Genomic DNA, 19,722 nt, shown 5'->3' with positions numbered 1-19,722 from the left:
GTTGAATCTTTCAACAACATTTTTCCTAACTATAGTCTTATTTGTAAAAATAGGCTATATTTGGCCCGTTTACATGGAGTCTATCAGCAGCAAATTGTTTACAAACCCCAACACAGTACCTTGTAGTGGTGTTTCTACACTTTCCAAATATGCCTCTGTTTTTCAACTTTGGTGCCCATCTTCATGTAAATGGCCATGTTAATTATATGCAAATGAGGAGAAAAATGCTTTGCTTTGCCCGGGAAACTAGAGCTGAGACTGAAGCCCATCAAGCTACGGCATACCCGCAAAGAACTAGTGCCTTCATTTTCATAGGAATAAAACAGCAATTTCTATGAAATTTTGCTCCAGAACTCAGCAAAGGTCCTATGAGTGGAAACTCCACTACAAACTAATGTGGTTAACTAAATTTACTTATGACACACTCCATCTAACCATAACAGAGATGCTGTTCCTGAAACCAAAGTAACAAAGCGTGGGTAAGATTTAAGCTAACACAAAGGCTTCAGCGAGAGTCGAACTCGCGACCCCTGGTTTACGAGACCAGTGCTCTAACCTCTGAGCTATGAAGCCTTCCTAGACCTATGTGTATATCGATATGTCGGAGCAAAGCTTTGTTTTAGAGCTCTAGAAGCTCTTTGGTGGTGTTTGTATTGATGACGGTAAAATACTTCATGGTAAAAGCACATGGAAACAGTTGAAAAATCTTCCTTTAGCAATGAATTTGACATTGCCATAGAAGAAGATCAATTTGCTAGGTACATGAAGGCTTATTCTTACCCGACCAGAGTAATAATTATTGCGTAAGACTTGTAAAACCTGTAAAGATGGATATGAGAAATATTCTAATACATGTTAGAGCTGCTCCACATTATAAAGAGTTTCAACGGGAGGTTGAACATGCCTAAATTCCTATTTAGACAGGCAAACATCTGAATGTTATAGATACCAAACAGAGATGCATCTCCACTCAAAGCGAGAAATGCTCCATGAGGATTTCATTTTCAAAGGTACAGTATTTAACCACCGTGTCTAAATGTTTTCTGGGTCTATATTTGACATCTTAGACCAAGCTAGTAGGGTGATGGTCAGTCGGAAGGATCGACGTGATCTTTCACAAAAGTGCGAGCAGCAAAGGCTCCAGCGAGAATTGAACTCGCGACCCCTGGTTTACAAGACCAGTGCTCTAACCACTGAGCTATGAAGCCAAGACAAAAACTCGCCTTCCTTTGGTTTACTTTTCCAAACCTCCTCCACAGTGAACTGGTGCATTACCAATTAGGTGCTCCGGCATGGGATAAGCATAAGTCAAAGACTCTATGAAATCTCAAGTGTAGAACTGATTGCGTGTTTATCGCTAAAGTGACAGAAGAAGGGAACAGGATACCAGTGGATTGGCAAGGAACATAACCCGACTACACGTCTTCATAAAACATCTTACGTTGTACATTACGCTATTCCACTTCACTCAGCATGTGAGATCCTGAGACTCGAAAAGTTCTGCTAGCTAATATTAGCATAAATCTATAGCTTAACAACCCTGGTGGTAGACTTGTATACAAGTTGAATCTTTCATCAACATTTTTCCTAACTGTAGTCTTATTTGTAAAAATAGGCTATATTTGGCCCGTTTACATGGAGTCTATCAGCAGCAAATTGTTTACAAACCCCAACACAGTACCTTGTAGTGGTGTTTCTACACTTTCCAAATATGCCTCTGTTTTTCAACTTTCGTGCCCATCTTCATGTAAATGGCCATGTTAATTATATGCAAATGAGGAGAAAAATGCTTTGCTTTGCCCGGGAAACTAGAGCTGAGACTGAAGCCCATCAAGCTACGGCATACCCGCAAAGAACTAGTGCCTTCATTTTCATAGGAATAAAACAGCAATTTCTATGAAATTTTGCTCCAGAACTCAGCAAGGATCCTATGAGTGGAAACTCCACTACAAACTAATGTGCTTAACTAAATCTACTTATGACACACTCCATCTAACCATAACAGAGATCCTGTTCCTGAAACCAAAGTACCAAAGCGTGGGTAAGATTTAAGCTAACACTAAGGATTCAGCGAGAATTGAACTCGCGACCCCTGGTTTACGAGACCAGTGCTCTAACCTCTGAGCTATGAAGCCTTCCTAGACCTATGTGTTTATCGATATGTCAGAGCAAAGCTTTGTTTTAGAGCTCTAGAAGCTCTTTGGTGGTGTTTGTATTGATGACGGTAAAATACTTCATGATAAAAGCACATGGAAACAGTTGAAAACTCTTCCTTTAGCAATGAATTTGACATTGCCATAGAAGAAGATCAATTTGCTAGGTACATGAAGGCTTATTCTTACCCGACCAGAGTAATAATTATTGCGTAAGACTTGTAAAACCTGTAAAGATGGATATGAGAAATATTCTAATACATGTTAGAGCTGCTCCACATTATAAAGAGTTTCAACGGGAGGTTGAACATGCCTAAATTCCTATTTAGACAGGCAAACATCTGAATGTTATAGATACCAAACAGAGATGCATCTCCACTCAAAGCGAGAAATGCTCCATGAGGATTTCATTTTCAAAGGTACAGTATTTAACCACCGTGTCTAAATGTTTTCTGGGTCTATATTTGACATCTTAAACCAAGCTAGTAGGGTGATGGTCAGTCGGAAGGATCGACGTGATCTTTCACAAAAGTGCGAGCAGCAAAGGCTCCAGCGAGAATTGAACTCGCGACCCCTGGTTTACAAGACCAGTGCTCTAACCTTTGAGCTATGAAGCCTTCCTAGACCTATGTGTATATCGATATGTCGGAGCAAAGCTTTGTTTTAGAGCTCTAGAAGCTCTTTGGTGGTGTTTGTATTGATGACGGTAAAATACTTCATGGTAAAAGCACATGGAAACAGTTGAAAAATCTTCCTTTAGCAATGAATTTGACATTGCTATAGAAGAAGATCAATTTGCTAGGTACATGAAGGCTTATTCTTACCCGACCAGAGTAATAATTATTGCGTAAGACTTGTAAAACCTGTAAAGATGGATATGAGAAATATTCTAATACATGTTAGAGCTGCTCCACATTATAAAGAGTTTCAACGGGAGGTTGAACATGCCTAAATTCCTATTTAGACAGGCAAACATCTGAATGTTATAGATACCAAACAGAGATGCATCTCCACTCAAAGCGAGAAATGCTCCATGAGGATTTCATTTTCAAAGGTACAGTATTTAACCACCGTGTCTAAATGTTTTCTGGGTCTATATTTGACATCTTAGACCAAGCTAGTAGGGTGATGGTCAGTCGGAAGGATCGACGTGATCTTTCACAAAAGTGCGAGCAGCAAAGGCTCCAGCGAGAATTGAACTCGCGACACCTGGTTTACAAGACCAGTGCTCTAACCACTGAGCTATGAAGCCAAGACAAAAACTCCTCTTCCTTTGGTTTACTTTTCCAAATCTCCTCCACAGTGAACTGGTGCATTACCAATTAGGTGCTCCGGCATGGGATAAGCATAAGTCAAAGACTCTATGAAATCTCAAGTGTAGAACTGATTGCGTGTTTATCGCTAGAGTGACAGAAGAAGGGAACAGGATACCAGTGGATTGGCAAGGAACATAACCCGACTACACGTCTTCATAAAACATCTTACGTTGTACATTACGCTATTCCACTTCACTCAGCATGTGAGATCCTGACACTCGAAAAGTTCTGCTAGCTAATATTAGCATAAATCTATAGCTTAACAACCCTGGTGGTAAACTTGTATACAAGTTGAATCTTTCATCAACATTTTTCCTAACTATAGTCTTATTTGTAAAAATAGGCTATATTTGGCCCGTTTACATGGAGTCTATCAGCAGCAAATTGTTTACAAACCCCAACACAGTACCTTGTAGTGGTGTTTCTACACTTTCCAAATATGCCTCTGTTTTTCAACTTTGGTGCCCATCTTCATGTAAATGGCCATGTTAATTATATGCAAATGAGCAGAAAAATGCTTTGCTTTGCCCGGGAAACTAGAGCTGAGACTGAAGCCCATCAAGCTACGGCATACCCGCAAAGAACTAGTGCCTTCATTTTCATAGGAATAAAACAGCAATTTCTATGAAATTTTGCTCCAGAACTCAGCAAGGGTCCTATGAGTGGAAACTCCACTACAAACTAATGTGGTTAACTAAATTTACTTATGACACACTCCATCTAACCATAACAGAGATCCTGTTCCTGAAACCAAAGTAACAAAGCGTGGGTAAGATTTAAGCTAACACAAAGGCTTCAGCGAGAGTCGAACTCGCGACCCCTGGTTTAAGAGACCAGTGCTCTAACCTCTGAGCTATGAAGCCTTCCTAGACCTATGTGTATATCCATATGTCGGAGCAAAGCTTTGTTTTAGAGCTCTAGAAGCTCTTTGGTGGTGTTTGTATTGATGACGGTAAAATACTTCATTGTAAAAGCACATGGAAACAGTTGAAAAATCTTCCTTTAGCAATGAATTTGACATTGCCATTGAAGAAGATCAATTTGCTAGGTACATGAAGGCTTATTCTTACCCGACCAGAGTAATAATTATTGCGTAAGACTTGTAAAACCTGTAAAGATGGATATGAGAAATATTCTAATACATGTTAGAGCTGCTCCACATTATAAAGAGTTTCAACGGGAGGTTGAACATGCCTAATTTCCTATTTAGACAGGCAAACATCTGAATGTTATAGATACCAAACAGAGATGCATCTCCACTCAAAGCGAGAAATGCTCCATAAGGATTTCATTTTCAAAGGTACAGTATTTAACCACCGTGTCTAAATGTTTTCTGGGTCTATATTTGACATCTTAGACCAAGCTAGTAGGGTGATGGTCAGTCGGAAGGATCGACGTGATCTTTCACAAAAGTGCGAGCAGCAAAGGCTCCAGCGAGAATTGAACTCGCGACCCCTGGTTTACAAGACCAGTGCTCTAACCACTGAGCTATGAAGCCAAGACAAAAACTCCCCTTCCTTTGGTTTACTTTTCCAAACCTCCTCCACAGTGAACTGGTGCATTACCAATTAGGTGCTCCGGCATGGGATAAGCATAAGTCAAAGACTCTATGAAATCTCAAGTGTAGAACTGATTGCGTGTTTATCGCTAGAGTGACAGAAGAAGGGAACAGGATACCAGTGGATTGGCAAGGAACATAACCCGACTACACGTCTTCATAAAACATCTTACGTTGTACATTACGCTATTCCACTTCACTCAGCATGTGAGATCCTGAGACTCGAAAAGTTCTGCTAGCTAATATTAGCATAAATCTATAGCTTAACAACCCTGGTGGTAGACTTGTATACAAGTTGAATCTTTCATCAACATTTTTCCTAACTATAGTCTTATTTGTAAAAATAGGCTATATTTGGCCCGTTTACATGGAGTCTATCAGCAGCAAATTGTTTACAAACCCCAACACAGTACCTTGTAGTGGTGTTTCTACACTTTCCAAATATGCCTCTGTTTTTCAACTTTGGTGCCCATCTTCATGTAAATGGCCATGTTAATTATATGCAAATGAGGAGAAAAATGCTTTGCTTTGCCCGGGAAACTAGAGCTGAGACTGAAGCCCATCAAGCTACGGCATACCCGCAAAGAACTAGTGCCTTCATTTTCATAGGAATAAAACAGCAATTTCTATGAAATTTTGCTCCAGAACTCAGCAAGGGTCCTATGAGTGGAAACTCCACTACAAACTAATGTGGTTAACTACATTTACTTATGACACACTCCATCTAACCATAACAGAGATCCTGTTCCTGAAACCAAAGTACCAAAGCGTGGGTAAGATTTAAGCTAACACAAAGGCTCCAGGGAGAATTGAACTCGCGACCCCTGGTTTACGAGACCAGTGCTCTAACATCTGAGCTATGAAGCCTTCCTAGACCTATGTGTATATCGATATGTCGGAGCAAAGCTTTGTTTTAGAGCTCTAGAAGCTCTTTGGTGGTGTTTGTATTAATGACGGTAAAATACTTCATGGTAAAAGCACATGGAAACAGTTGAAAAATCTTCCTTTAGCAATGAATTTGACATTGCCATAGAAGAAGATCAATTTGCTAGGTACATGAAGGCTTATTCTTACCCGACCAGAGTAATAATTATTGCTTAAGACTTGTAAAACCTGTAAAGATGGATATGAGAAATATTCTAATACATGTTAGAGCTGCTCCACATTATAAAGAGTTTCAACGGGAGGTTGAACATGCCTAAATTCCTATTTAGACAGGCAAACATCTGAATGTTATAGATACCAAACAGAGATGCATCTCCACTCAAAGCGAGAAATGCTCCATGAGGATTTCATTTTCAAAGGTACAGTATTTAACCACCGTGTCTAAATGTTTTCTGGGTCTATATTTGACATCTTAGACCAAGCTAGTAGGGTGATGGTCAGTCGGAAGGATCGACGTGATCTTTCACAAAAGTGCGAGCAGCAAAGGCTCCAGCGAGAATTGAACTCGCGACCCCTGGTTTACAAGACCAGTGCTCTAACCACTGAGCTATGAAGCCAAGACAAAAACTCCCCTTCCTTTGGTTTACTTTTCCAAACCTCCTCCACAGTGAACTGGTGCATTACCAATTAGGTGCTCCGGCATGGGATAAGCATAAGTCAAAGACTCTATGAAATCTCAAGTGTAGAACTGATTGCGTGTTTATCGCTAGAGTGACAGAAGAAGGGAACAGGATACCAGTGGATTGGCAAGGAACATAACCCGACTACACGTCTTCATAAAAAATCTTACGTTGTACATTACGCTATTCCACTTCACTCGGCATGTGAGATCCTGAGACTCGAAAAGTTCTGCTAGCTAATATTAGCATAAATCTATAGCTTAACAACCCTGGTGGTAGACTTGTATACAAGTTGAATCTTTCATCAACATTTTTCCTAACTATAGTCTTATTTGTAAAAATAGGCTATATTTGGCCCGTTTACATGGAGTCTATCAGCAGCAAATTGTTTACAAACCCCAACACAGTACCTTGTAGTGGTGTTTCTACACTTTCCAAATATGCCTCTGTTTTTCAACTTTGGTGCCCATCTTCATGTAAATGGCCATGTTAATTATATGCAAATGAGGAGAAAAATGCTTTGCTTTGCCCGGGAAACTAGAGCTGAGACTGAAGCCCATCAAGCTACGGCATACCCGCAAAGAACTAGTGCCTTCATTTTCATAGGAATAAAACAGCAATTTCTATGAAATTTTGCTCCAGAACTCAGCAAGGGTCCAATGAGTGGAAACTCCACTACAAACTAATGTGCTTAACTAAATTTACTTATGACACACTCCATCTAACCATAACAGAGATCCTGTTCCTGAAACCAAAGTACCAAAGCGTGGGTAAGATTTAAGCTAACACAAAGGCTTCAGCGAGAGTCGAACTCGCGACCCCTGGTTTACGAGACCAGTGCTCTAACCTCTGAGCTATGAAGCCTTCCTAGACCTATGTGTATATCGATATGTCGGAGCAAAGCTTTGTTTTAGAGCTCTAGAAGCTCTTTGGTGGTGTTTGTATTGATGACGGTAAAATACTTCATGGTAAAAGCACATGGAAACAGTTGAAAAATCTTCCTTTAGCAATGAATTTGACATTGCCATAGAAGAAGATCAATTTGCTAGGTACATGAAGGCTTATTCTTACCCGACCAGAGTAATAATTATTGCGTAAGACTTGTAAAACCTGTAAAGATGGATATGAGAAATATTCTAATACATGTTAGAGCTGCTCCACATTATAAAGAGTTTCAACGGGAGGTTGAACATGCCTAAATTCCTATTTAGACAGGCAAACATCTGAATGTTATAGATACCAAACAGAGATGCATCTCCACTCAAAGCGAGAAATGCTCCATGAGGATTTCATTTTCAAAGATACAGTATTTAACCACCGTGTCTAAATGTTTTCTGGGTCTATATTTGACATCTTAGACCAAGCTAGTAGGGTGATGGTCAGTCGAAAGGATCGACGTGATCTTTCACAAAAGTGCGAGCAGCAAAGGCTCCAGCGAGAATTGAACTCGCGACCCCTGGTTTACAAGACCAGTGTTCTAACCACTGAGCTATGAAGCCAAGACAAAAACTCCACTTCCTTTGGTTTACTTTTCCAAACCTCCTCCACAGTGAACTGGTGCATTACCAATTAGGTGCTCCGGCATGGGATAAGCATAAGTCAAATACTCTATAAAATCTCAATTTTAGAACTGATTGCGTGTTTATCGCTAGAGTGACAGAAGAAGGGAACAGGATACCAGTGGATTGGCAAGGAACATAACCCGACTACACGTCTTCATAAAACATCTTACGTTGTACATTACGCTATTCCACTTCACTCGGCATGTGAGATCCTGAGACTCGAAAAGTTCTGCTAGCTAATATTAGCATAAATCTATAGCTTAACAACCCTGGTGGTAGACTTGTATACAAGTTCAATCTTTCATCAACATTTTTCCTAACTATAGTCTTATTTGTAAAAATAGGCTATATTTGGCCCGTTTACATGGAGTCTATCAGCAGCAAATTGTTTACAAACCCCAACACAGTACCTTGTAGTGGTGTTTCTACACTTTCCAAATATGCCTCTGTTTTTCAACTTTGGTGCCCATCTTCATGTAAATAGCCATGTTAATTATATGCAAATGAGGAGAAAAATGCTTTGCTTTGCCCGGGAAACTAGAGCTGAGACTGAAGCCCATCAAGCTACGGCATACCCGCAAAGAACTAGTGCCTTCATTTTCATAGGAATAAAACAGCAATTTCTATGAAATTTTGCTCCAGAACTCAGCAAGGGTCCTATGAGTGGAAACTCCACTACAAACTAATGTGGTTAACTAAATTTACTTATGACACACTCCATCTAACCATAACAGAGATCCTGTTCCTGAAACCAAAGTACCAAAGCGTGGGTAAGATTTAAGCTAACACAAAGGCTTCAGCGAGAGTCGAACTCGCGACCCCTGGTTTACGAGACCAGTGCTCTAACCTCTGAGCTATGAAGCCTTCCTAGACCTATGTGTATATCGATATGTCGGAGCAAAGCTTTGTTTTAGAGCTCTAGAAGCTCTTTGGTGGTGTTTGTATTGATGACGGTAAAATACTTCATGGTAAAAGCACATGGAAACAGTTGAAAAATCTTCCTTTAGCAATGAATTTGACATTGCCATAGAAGAAGATCAATTTGCTAGGTACATGAAGGCTTATTCTTACCCGACCAGAGTAATAATTATTGCGTAAGACTTGTAAAACCTGTAAAGATGGATATGAGAAATATTCTAATACATGTTAGAGCTGCTCCACATTATAAAGAGTTTCAACGGGAGGTTGAACATGCCTAAATTCCTATTTAGACAGGCAAACATCTGAATGTTATAGATACCAAACAGAGATGCATCTCCACTCAAAGCGAGAAATGCTCCATGAGGATTTCATTTTCAAAGATACAGTATTTAACCACCGTGTCTAAATGTTTTCTGGGTCTACATTTGACATCTTAAACCAAGCTAGTAGGGTGATGGTCAGTCGGAAGGATCGACGTGATCTTTCACAAAAGTGCGAGCAGCAAAGGCTCCAGCGAGAATTGAACTCGCGACCCCTGGTTTACAAGACCAGTGCTCTAACCACTGAGCTATGAAGCCAAGACAAAAACTCCCCTTCCTTTGGTTTACTTTTCCAAACCTCCTCCACAGTGAACTGGTGCATTACCAATTAGGTGCTCCGGCATGGGATAAGCATAAGTCAAAGACTCTATGAAATCTCAAGTGTAGAACTGATTGCGTGTTTATCGCTAGAGTGACAGAAGAAGGGAACAGGATACCAGTGGATTGGCAAGGAACATAACCCGACTACACGTCTTCATAAAACATCTTACGTTGTACATTACGCTATTCCACTTCACTCAGCATGTGAGATCCTGAGACTCGAAAAGTTCTGCTAGCTAATATTAGCATAAATCTATAGCTTAACAACCCTGGTGGTAGACTTGTATACAAGTTGAATCTTTCATCAACATTTTTCCTAACTATAGTCTTATTTGTAAAAATAGGCTATATTTGGCCCGTTTACATGGAGTCTATCAGCAGCAAATTGTTTACAAACCCCAACACAGTACCTTGTAGTGGTGTTTCTACACTTTCCAAATATGCCTCTGTTTTTCAACTTTGGTGCCCATCTTCATGTAAATGGCCATGTTAATTATATGCAAATGAGGAGAAAAATGCTTTGCTTTGCCCGGGAAACTAGAGCTGAGACTGAAGCCCATCAAGCTACGGCATACCCGCAAAGAACTAGTGCCTTCATTTTCATAGGAATAAAACAGCAATTTCTATGAAATTTTGCTCCAGAACTCAGCAAGGGTCCTATGAGTGGAAACTCCACTACAAACAAATGTGCTTAACTAAATTTACTTATGACACACTCCATCTAACCATAACAGAGATCCTGTTCCTGAAACCAAAGTACCAAAGCGTGGGTAAGATTTAAGCTAACACAAAGGCTTCAGCGAGAGTCGAACTCGCGACCCCTGGTTTACGAGACCAGTGCTCTAACCTCTGAGCTATGAAGCCTTCCTAGACCTATGTGTATATCGATATGTCGGAGCAAAGCTTTGTTTTAGAGCTCTAGAAGCTCTTTGGTGGTGTTTGTATTGATGACGGTAAAATACTTCATGGTAAAAGCACATGGAAACAGTTGAAAAATCTTCCTTTAGCAATGAATTTGACATTGCCATAGAAGAAGATCAATTTGCTAGGTACATGAAGGCTTATTCTTACCCGACCAGAGTAATAATTATTGCGTAAGACTTGTAAAACCTGTAAAGATGGATATGAGAAATATTCTAATACATGTTAGAGCTGCTCCACATTATAAAGAGTTTCAACGGGAGGTTGAACATGCCTAAATTCCTATTTAGACAGGCAAACATCTGAATGTTATAGATACCAAACAGAGATGCATCTCCACTCAAAGCGAGAAATGCTCCATGAGGATTTCATTTTCAAAGGTACAGTATTTAACCACCGTGTCTAAATGTTTTCTGGGTCTATATTTGACATCTTAGACCAAGCTAGTAGGGTGATGGTCAGTCGGAAGGATCGACGTGATCTTTCACAAAAGTGCGAGCAGCAAAGGCTCCAGCGAGAATTGAACTTGCGACTCCTCGTTTACAAGACCAGTGCTCTAACCTTTGAGCTATTAAGCCTTCCTAGACCTATGTGTATATCGATATGTCGGAGTAAAGCTTTGTTTTAGAGCTCTAGAAGCTCTTTGGTGGTGTTTGTATTGATGACGGTAAAATACTTCATGGTAAAAGCACATGGAAACAGTTGAAAAATCTTCCTTTAGCAATGAATTTGACATTGCCATAGAAGAAGATCCGTGTCTAAATGTTTTCTGGGTCTATATTTGACATCTTAGACCAAGCTAGTAGGGTGATGGTCAGTCGGAAGGATCGACGTGATCTTTCACAAAAGTGCGGGGGGGCGGAGCCTAACCGCTGAAGTGGATGGAGGTCTGAGCCTGCAGCTCCGTCTACAGAGCAGCCTTACCCCGACCCTACCGCAATTAACCGCCTGAAAATGGGCAAACAAAACCGGGAACGTGGAGGGGACCTGCCGGGGACACCAAACCGCAGGTCCAGTTCGGCAGAACTCCACAAATTCTTCCGAAAAAAGGCCTCTCAGTCTCCGGCCTTGGCACGCAAGATGGCGCCCGAAGATCTGCAGTCAGGGGACGCCCCTGAAGAGTCTGACGTGGAGAGCATGTCTGGCGCAGACATACAGGACACAGGTACGCGCCCCATTACCCAAGCCTTTCTCATGAAAGCCCTAGCAAAAACTATTGCCCCAGTTATGGCCGAATTAGCTGAGATGAAAGCCGAGCTCCAACACATGGGAGGCCGCGTAGATAGATTGGAGTCTGCCCACACGGACATAACACAACACACGGCCACAGCAGCATTGCATATCTCCAATCATCACAACCATCTCAATCGCCTCCATGACATGATTGAGGACTTGGAGAATAGGAACAGGAGAAGAAACATCAGACTGAAGGGCTTACCTGAGTCTTTCCCCCCTGACTCTCTGAGGGAGATCATGTCCGCCATCTTTACAGACATCCTAGGCTCAGAGAGGGCTGCATCCATCCAGATTGAGAGGGTACATCGCTCCATTAGGGCTAAGCCTGCAACTACAGAGCCTCCTAGGGACATAATATGTGGTCTATTGACTTCTGTGGACACAACAGAAGTCCTCATGGCGTCAAGGGACAAGAGACCCCTAATGTATGAGGGCCATGAAATACAGCTATATCAAGATCTGGCACCCTCCACACTCGCTAAGAGGAGATTATTGAAACCATTGCTAGCTACCCTGAGAGAGAAAGGCTTATCTTATGCGTGGCTGTTCCCATTCGGTCTCTCTGTCATGAATCAGGGCCGCAGGATATATTACTGGGTCTGGACCCGATACCCATACCATCTTGGTCAATGCTTCCCGAGGATGTGCACGATTGGCCACCCTTACCCACCCTGGAGAAACAGGCACCATATCGCAGATCTAAATCTCCGAAACAGAAGAAGCCGGTTGCTAGGGGCATTATCAGTGACTGATTCTTCCTCAGCCTTGTCGCCAACCCTTTTTCTTGACACTCTCCCTTAACAGACCTCTGTTATGTTCTGTTATTTCTTGTTATGACACCCACCTAGTATTACTTCTCAGGGACACATCACCCCAAGGTGTCCTCTACCGTTGGGGACGGACAGGACCGGTAGAGCATCCACGTTTTCTGCTATAAACTTTACCATCGGTTCCGTACCAGCTTCTCTATCTGGATCCAATGCTCTCCTCCCTTGATATAAACCCAACGGGACCTTTCCTCACAACACTGCTCGGAATCCCCCCATCCAGATGAGTCTCTTCACCTAATGTTATTGCCTTGTGTATTATTGAGGGTTCTTTCCCTCTCCCCTGGCCCCGAGTCCCCTGTTTCGGGTTCCGCGGCCGGGGGCGATGGATCCCCTCTAGCCTCCCTCTCCTCCTTCCTCCCTCCCCTCCCTCCTCCCCTTCCCTCAAGTTAGCCCGCAGTGTTATATGTCAAGAATTTATCTCTACCCGCATTCACAGTTATACTAAGTTCTTCGCTAAGCTCTCACAATGTGATGCATCCTACATAATATATGTCATTCTTACTCTTACTTAATGCATATGCCTTGTGTACAATAAGGGCTCTCTCCTTCCCCCCTGCCCCTGGGTCTCCCAGCTGGGTCCCACGGTCAGGGGTGATGGTCCCCCCCCCCCCCCTCCTCTCTTCCCTCCCCTTTCCTTCTCCCCCCCCCCCCCCCCTTACTCTACGGCTTTAGGCCTCCTTAAGCTAGCTTACAATGTTTTATGTTAAAAACTTTTTTCTCTGGTTAAGTTAATCAGTTATATTAAGCTTCTTACTAAGTTCATTAAGTTTTTTGTCTTAGTGTGACATATTTCTCATCTAGTATTTGGATTTCATAGCCATAGTAGTTTCACTGATATACTATTCCTCATCAATGCTTGCTCTTCTCTGGTGTCGCCTACTCTCAACCTCCCCTCCCTCTCTCCCTCCTCTGCTCCTACCCCTTGCCTTTTCTTCTCTCTCTCCCTTTTCATCCTGCTCCTGCTTTTCTCTTCAACCTACCAAAAACTTGTCTTTCATCCCTCCCTCTTCTCTTAATAGAGACTCAGAAATTTATATTTGTTACTGTTTCTCTAAATTATCTCTGTGGTGTCGTGCCCGCCCTGTTCGGCTCATACCTGAACCCCTACTCTCACCTGCTGACCTTAGCTAACTGTAGCACCAGATTACTCCCGGTGTCATAGCCCTCACTGCCTCAATCTCGTGGAACTCTCCCCAAAGCTTTAAAACTCCCGGTTCCCCTTCCCCTTCTCCTCTCCCTTTCTCCCCCACATCCTCCCCCCCCCCTCACCTCTACCTACCCCCTCCCCCCCACTACCTCTGCAGCTCTCCCCACTTCTCAACTCACATCACTCCATTCTCAACCCATTTAGTTACACGCCACTCTCTTTAGGGTCGTCAGGTAGGCTGTGACGATTAGGACTTTTACTTCGTTCCCCACCCACCCGCTATCCATACTCGGATAGCTCCGGAAAATTTTCTCTGCTAACCTCTGGCGAGTCTCAGGCACCCTCGCCAAAAAATTTTTTTTATTTCTCCCTGACTTTACATTATTCTCCCTCAGTTGACGTAGTCAGATACACTTTCCCCTCTCCCCTCCCCGACCCTCCCTATCCTATCCTCTCTAACACTCCTTCTCCGTCTGAACCCCCCCCCCCCTTCTCCTCTCTTTCACTTTTTCTCCCTCCCCATTTCCCTTTTCTCTCTACGCCCCTCACGCTTCCCCCTCCCCTTCGCTCCCTTTATTCCCAACCCCTCCCTTTTTTCTTCTCCTCCCTCTAATACCTCACTGCTTACTCCCTTTCTGTATCTCTTTCTCTTCTTATACCTTTGGCTGGTTGCGGCCTGCGGCCAGGCCCTTCCTCGATATGTCAGACCACATTCTCACTTCCTTCAATGTCCACGGACTAAACTCCCCCAATAAACGATCACAAATATTTACCATCCTTAAAAGACTTCGCACCAAAATAGCTTTTCTGCAAGAAACACACTTCAAAACTGGAAAAATTCCGCGCTTCTCAACAAAATACTTCCCCCTTTCTTTCCACTCCACCAACCCCTCGGCAGCCACAAAAGGGGTCTCCATCCTTTTCCACCACTCAGTTCCCTTCCATTCCGCACAGACATATGCAGACGCAGATGGCAGGTTCTTGTTCCTCAAAGGCACAATCGCCTCTCAGAAATATACGTTTGTAAATGTGTATGCTCCCAATAAAGACCAGGTCCCTTGGCTACTAGAGGTCCTCAAAAAGCTAGAGTTATTTGCTGAAGGCCCAATCATACTAGCAGGCGACCTCAATCTAGCACTAGATCCATCTTTAGACACCTCCACAGGCTCCTCTTCCACACCGCAGAAAGCCAGAGGCAGGCTTCAACAAGATTTTTCTGACCTAAACTTAATAGATGTCTGGAGAACCCTTAATCCCACTACAAAAGACTTCTCCTTTTATTCTAACCCTCGAAATTCCTATCAACGCTTAGACTACTTTCTCCTCTCCACTGACCTATTACCCCATGTCACTAAGGCCAAAATAGATGTGATATCTGTCTCGGATCATGCCCCGGTATGGATCCAAGTTAACTTTGCCCAGCTCCCGAGGAAAGACTGGAACTGGAGGTTAAACGAATCACTCCTCGATAGATCAGATGTGACCGACTCAATCAAAAAACAACTAGAGACATATTTTAGCATCAATGCAAATTCAGACACTTGCCCCACAATTACATGGGAAGCCCACAAATCTGTGATAAGAGGGGCTTTCATCTCTATTGCTTCTAAACTTAAAAAAGAGTCACAGTTTGAACTCGACTCCATTCTCTCCAACATCTCAAAAATCGAAAGACTTCGCAAGGCCTCCCTTAGAACCAACTCGGACGCAGAATTGCGCTCCCTTAGAGAAAAACTGAAAGACATTATAAACTCCCGCACTGCAAAACAATTCCTCCACTTCCAGCACAGGATCTATGCCCATGGGGACAGAGGAGGTAAGCTCATGACCTCCATGATCAAAAAACAAAAATCAAACTGTTTTATTTCAGAGATTAAAGACCATTTAGGGATAACTAGGCGCTCCACCAAGGACATCTCATACGCGTTCCACAAATTTTACACAGATCTTTACAATCTCACCTCACACCGCACTAATGAGAACATCTCTCTCCACAAAAACAAAATAAATGACTTCTTATCCTCTGTAAACCTTCCTTCTTTAACCAACGAGGACATCTCTCCCCTCCTCGACCCCATATCTCATGAAGAAATAAGACAGGTTTTAAACAGCTTTCCTAAAGGCAAAAGCCCTGGACCGGATGGCTTCCCCCTTCATTACTATAAAACCTTTCTCTCCACACTTCTACCCCACTTTGCCCTTTCTTGTAATGCTCTCCTCTCTGGAAAAGCACTCCTGAAACACGCTCAAGAAGCCCATATCACAATCTTACCCAAAGAGGGAAAAGACCCTAGCGCCTGCGGTAGCTACAGACCCATCTCATTGCTAAATGTCGACCTTAAACTGTGGGCAAAGATCCTAGCATATAGAATTAAGTCCCTCATCCCTAAACTTTTACACCCGGACCAAGCCGGCTTTGTTCTAGGGAGGGAGGGGAAAGATAATTCCCATCGCCTCCTTCATGCTATCGCCCACGCAAAGAAAACTCACTCGGACTTGATACTATTAGGAATAGATGCCGAAAAGGCCTTTGATCGAGTTGACTGGCTCTTTATGAAGGCCACCCTCGAAAAATTTGGTTTTCCTCCAGAGTTTATCACCGCCATTTTCTCCCTTTACGACACTCCTTATGCAAAACTAAAAATTAACGGTACTTTGTCAACCCCCTTTCACATCACGAATGGAACACGACAGGGTTGCCCCCTATCCCCCTCTTTGTTTATTCTAACCCTGGAGCCTCTTTTACAGCTAATTAGGTCCAATCCTGACATTCACGGCTTAAACATAGGGAAGCACACCTTACATACAGCCGCCTTTGCAGACAACGTACTCATTCTGATCTCAAATCCTGAACTAGCTCTGCCAACCATTACTAACCTAATCAGTAACTACAGCACTGTAGCGGGCTACAAAGCTAATCTTGACAAATCAGAAGTCCTAAACATTAATATCCCCCGGAATCGTGCGACTCAAATAGCCGCTTCCACCTCTTTGAAATGGACCTCCAGCAAGATCAAATATCTAGGTATCTACTTAACAGCAGACATCAAGGATCTCTATGAGGCCAACTTTGTCCCGCTCCTGGCGGACATCAGAAAAATGTTAATGTCCTACCAAGGCATGCCCTTTTCATGGTTTGGCAGACGCAACCTCCTGCAGACCTATGCCCTACCCAAAGTACTCTATAGACTCCACATGCTTCCAATTCGTTTACCCCCTCAATTTTTTAAATCCTTAAAATCCCTCTTCTCTTCCTTTCTTTGGAGAGGAAAACACCCGAGACTCTCCATGGCTTTGCTGCTGAAGAAGAAACAAGCAGGTGGGATTGGCCTCCCTAACGTCTTTAGTTACTACAAAGCGGTCCAACTGAAACGTTGGATGGACCTCACGTACAATTCCTCGAACCTCCTGATAGCAGACCTGTCACGCACCACCTTTGGACACTCTACCCTCTCCGACCTCTGGCTTTATGGCCGCCCCGGACATAAGTCCAGCAACGTTCACCATCTTCTCCTTGGAGCTTGCGAAACATGGCGAGATGCGAGAGACACCCTAGCTCCATACCCCTCTCCTCTCCTATCACTAGGCACCCTACCTGAATTCTTAGGAAAGTCGAGTCTGGCAAACCTCCCTGTTTGGTCAACTCTAATCCCTAAAAAACTCTTTGATGTCCTGGGACCCGACCGAAAATTTGATCCAGAGACCTTTCACTCATTGCTCGCAGATATGCCCAGCCCTTCCTTCCTACACACATTACATTTGGAAGGCATAATTAAACAAGCCACTGCCCTGGGGACTATACGGACCTCGCTGACCACATTCGAACGCTCAGTCATGGCAAAACACAAGCTTCTCCACAAAACCTCATATGTTCTTTCATCTCACATTGACCCCTTGGTGATTCAGAAACCCGCCTTCTTATTCGCCTGGGAAGATGACCTTAACGTTACATTCTCGGACGAACAAGTGCAACAAGTTCTGTCACATTCTCATGGGTTTTCCCCTTGTGTTCGCCTCCAAGAATCTCACTATAAACTGCTCACCAGGTGGTATCGGACACCAGACTGGCTACTGAAGCATAATCTGACAGACAAATCATCTTGTTGGAGATGTGGATCTCAGGAAGGTTCCCTGCTCCATATATGGTGGTCCTGCCCTAAAATACAGACTTACTGGCTATCGATTCAAGAAGTAATCCGCGAGCTTACCTCCCCGTCATTTGAACTAACGGACACTATGGTCCTACTGGCCCTCCCGTCCTCCACTTACAAACCTTCAAAATCCAACCTCTTATCTTTACTGATACTAGCAGCAAATGCCTTAATTCCGTTGAAGTGGCTGTCCTCTGACCCCCCTACCAAATCAGAATGGATAGGGAAAGTAAATCAAATTTCTAGATTTGAGGAACTGACGTCCTGGAAAAATAGATCTCATCACAAATTTGAAAAGATTTGGACCCCCTGGCGGTCGCTCTGGCCGCGGGTCGCAACCTAGTCTGCATTCCCTCCTATTCCCCCCCTCCCTCCTCTTTCCCCACTGCCCCCTCAATATCTCATTCACCCGCCCCCCCCCTCTCCCCTCTCCCCTCTCGCACATCCTCTCCCACCTACCCTTCCCCCCCCCCACTTTCCGCATACGTGTGCCTGATAATGGTCAACTGAGTTTGTTTTATCATATATTGTCCCCCTACAATAGCTTGACTACTCCAAAGCTTACCAACCACAACACCTCCCTGTCTACCTATCTTTTGATTAAGCCCCACCTTCAACTCTCGTTCACCAGGTGCACAGGGATCCATTCCTCTAGTTATTGATTTTTGGCAGGCGCCATGTCTGCCGTAAAGTCAAATACTGAACAAGCCACTACTACTTGCTCTTCCATTCTTTCCATAAACCTCTCACATGTAAGATGTTTTGGTTTGATTGTCATCTCAGTTCTCCCCACCTTGTTTCATTACCAATGTTTTATCACATATGTTTTATCACCAACGATTTGTACTCACAATTGTAATAACTTCCTATTTCTTCGCGATTGTAACCCCTACCCAATCGTATATTCTCTATTTGTTGTAGTCCTATTATAAATTTCAATAAAAATATTATAAAAAAAAAAAAAAAAGTGTGAGCAGCAAAGGCTCCAGCGAGAATTGAACTCGCGACCCCTGATTTTCAAGACCAGTGCTCTAACCACTGAGCTATGAAGCCAAGACAAAAACTCCCCTTCCTTTGGTTTACTTTCCCAAATCTCCTCCACAGTGAACTGGTGCATTACCAATTAGGTGCTCCGGCATGGGATAAGCATAAGTCAAAGACTCTATGAAATCTCAAGTGTAGAACTGATTGCGTGTTTATCGCTAGAGTGACAGAAGAAGGGAACAGGATACCAGTGGATTGGCAAGGAACATAACCCGACTACACGTCTTCATAAAACATCTTACGTTGTACATTACGCTATTCCACTTCACTCAGCATGTGAGATCCTGAGACTCGAAAAGTTCTGCTAGCTAATATTAGCATAAATCTATAGCTTAACAACCCTGGTGGTAGACTTGTATACAAGTTGAATCTTTCATCAACATTTTTCCTAACTATAGTCTTATTTGTAAAAATAGGCTATATTTGGCCCGTTTACATGGAGTCTATCAGCAGCATATTGTTTACAAACCCCAACACAGTACCTTGTAGTGGTGTTTCTACACTTTCCAAATATGCCTCTGTTTTTCAACTTTCGTGCCCATCTTCATGTAAATGGCCATGTTAATTATATGCAAATGAGGAGAAAAATGCTTTGCTTTGCCCGGGAAACTAGAGCTGAGACTGAAGCCCATCAAGCTACGGCATACCCGCAAAGAACTAGTGCCTTCATTTTCATA

The 19,722-nt window shown here is 43.0% G+C and overlaps 1 protein-coding gene and 14 non-coding genes across 15 annotated transcripts in view; all 15 read right to left on the bottom strand.

Moving 5' to 3' along the window:
- Positions 1-19,722, bottom strand: part of APBA1 (amyloid beta precursor protein binding family A member 1) — a 567,069-nt gene that overhangs the window by 155,223 nt on the left and 392,124 nt on the right. The window lies entirely within an intron of this gene.
- TRNAT-CGU (transfer RNA threonine (anticodon CGU)) lies at positions 501-573 on the bottom strand. Its single transcript has one exon. It is a non-coding gene; the product is annotated as a tRNA-Thr (tRNA).
- Positions 1,136-1,208, bottom strand: TRNAT-UGU (transfer RNA threonine (anticodon UGU)). The gene has a single exon. It is a non-coding gene; the product is annotated as a tRNA-Thr (tRNA).
- Positions 2,063-2,135, bottom strand: TRNAT-CGU (transfer RNA threonine (anticodon CGU)). Its single transcript has one exon. It is a non-coding gene; the product is annotated as a tRNA-Thr (tRNA).
- TRNAT-UGU (transfer RNA threonine (anticodon UGU)) lies at positions 2,698-2,770 on the bottom strand. Its single transcript has one exon. It is a non-coding gene; the product is annotated as a tRNA-Thr (tRNA).
- Positions 3,333-3,405, bottom strand: TRNAT-UGU (transfer RNA threonine (anticodon UGU)). Its single transcript has one exon. It is a non-coding gene; the product is annotated as a tRNA-Thr (tRNA).
- TRNAT-UGU (transfer RNA threonine (anticodon UGU)) lies at positions 4,895-4,967 on the bottom strand. Its single transcript has one exon. It is a non-coding gene; the product is annotated as a tRNA-Thr (tRNA).
- TRNAT-CGU (transfer RNA threonine (anticodon CGU)) lies at positions 5,822-5,894 on the bottom strand. Its single transcript has one exon. It is a non-coding gene; the product is annotated as a tRNA-Thr (tRNA).
- Positions 6,457-6,529, bottom strand: TRNAT-UGU (transfer RNA threonine (anticodon UGU)). Its single transcript has one exon. It is a non-coding gene; the product is annotated as a tRNA-Thr (tRNA).
- Positions 7,384-7,456, bottom strand: TRNAT-CGU (transfer RNA threonine (anticodon CGU)). The gene has a single exon. It is a non-coding gene; the product is annotated as a tRNA-Thr (tRNA).
- TRNAT-UGU (transfer RNA threonine (anticodon UGU)) lies at positions 8,019-8,091 on the bottom strand. Its single transcript has one exon. It is a non-coding gene; the product is annotated as a tRNA-Thr (tRNA).
- Positions 8,946-9,018, bottom strand: TRNAT-CGU (transfer RNA threonine (anticodon CGU)). Its single transcript has one exon. It is a non-coding gene; the product is annotated as a tRNA-Thr (tRNA).
- Positions 9,581-9,653, bottom strand: TRNAT-UGU (transfer RNA threonine (anticodon UGU)). The gene has a single exon. It is a non-coding gene; the product is annotated as a tRNA-Thr (tRNA).
- TRNAT-CGU (transfer RNA threonine (anticodon CGU)) lies at positions 10,508-10,580 on the bottom strand. Its single transcript has one exon. It is a non-coding gene; the product is annotated as a tRNA-Thr (tRNA).
- On the bottom strand, positions 18,982-19,054 carry TRNAS-UGA (transfer RNA serine (anticodon UGA)). The gene has a single exon. It is a non-coding gene; the product is annotated as a tRNA-Ser (tRNA).

Source organism: Leptodactylus fuscus, chromosome 1 (genome assembly GCF_031893055.1).
Source record: "Leptodactylus fuscus isolate aLepFus1 chromosome 1, aLepFus1.hap2, whole genome shotgun sequence".
In the NCBI taxonomy this organism is placed as follows: domain Eukaryota; kingdom Metazoa; phylum Chordata; class Amphibia; order Anura; family Leptodactylidae; genus Leptodactylus; species Leptodactylus fuscus.
This window is presented reverse-complemented; position numbering and strand designations above follow the sequence as displayed.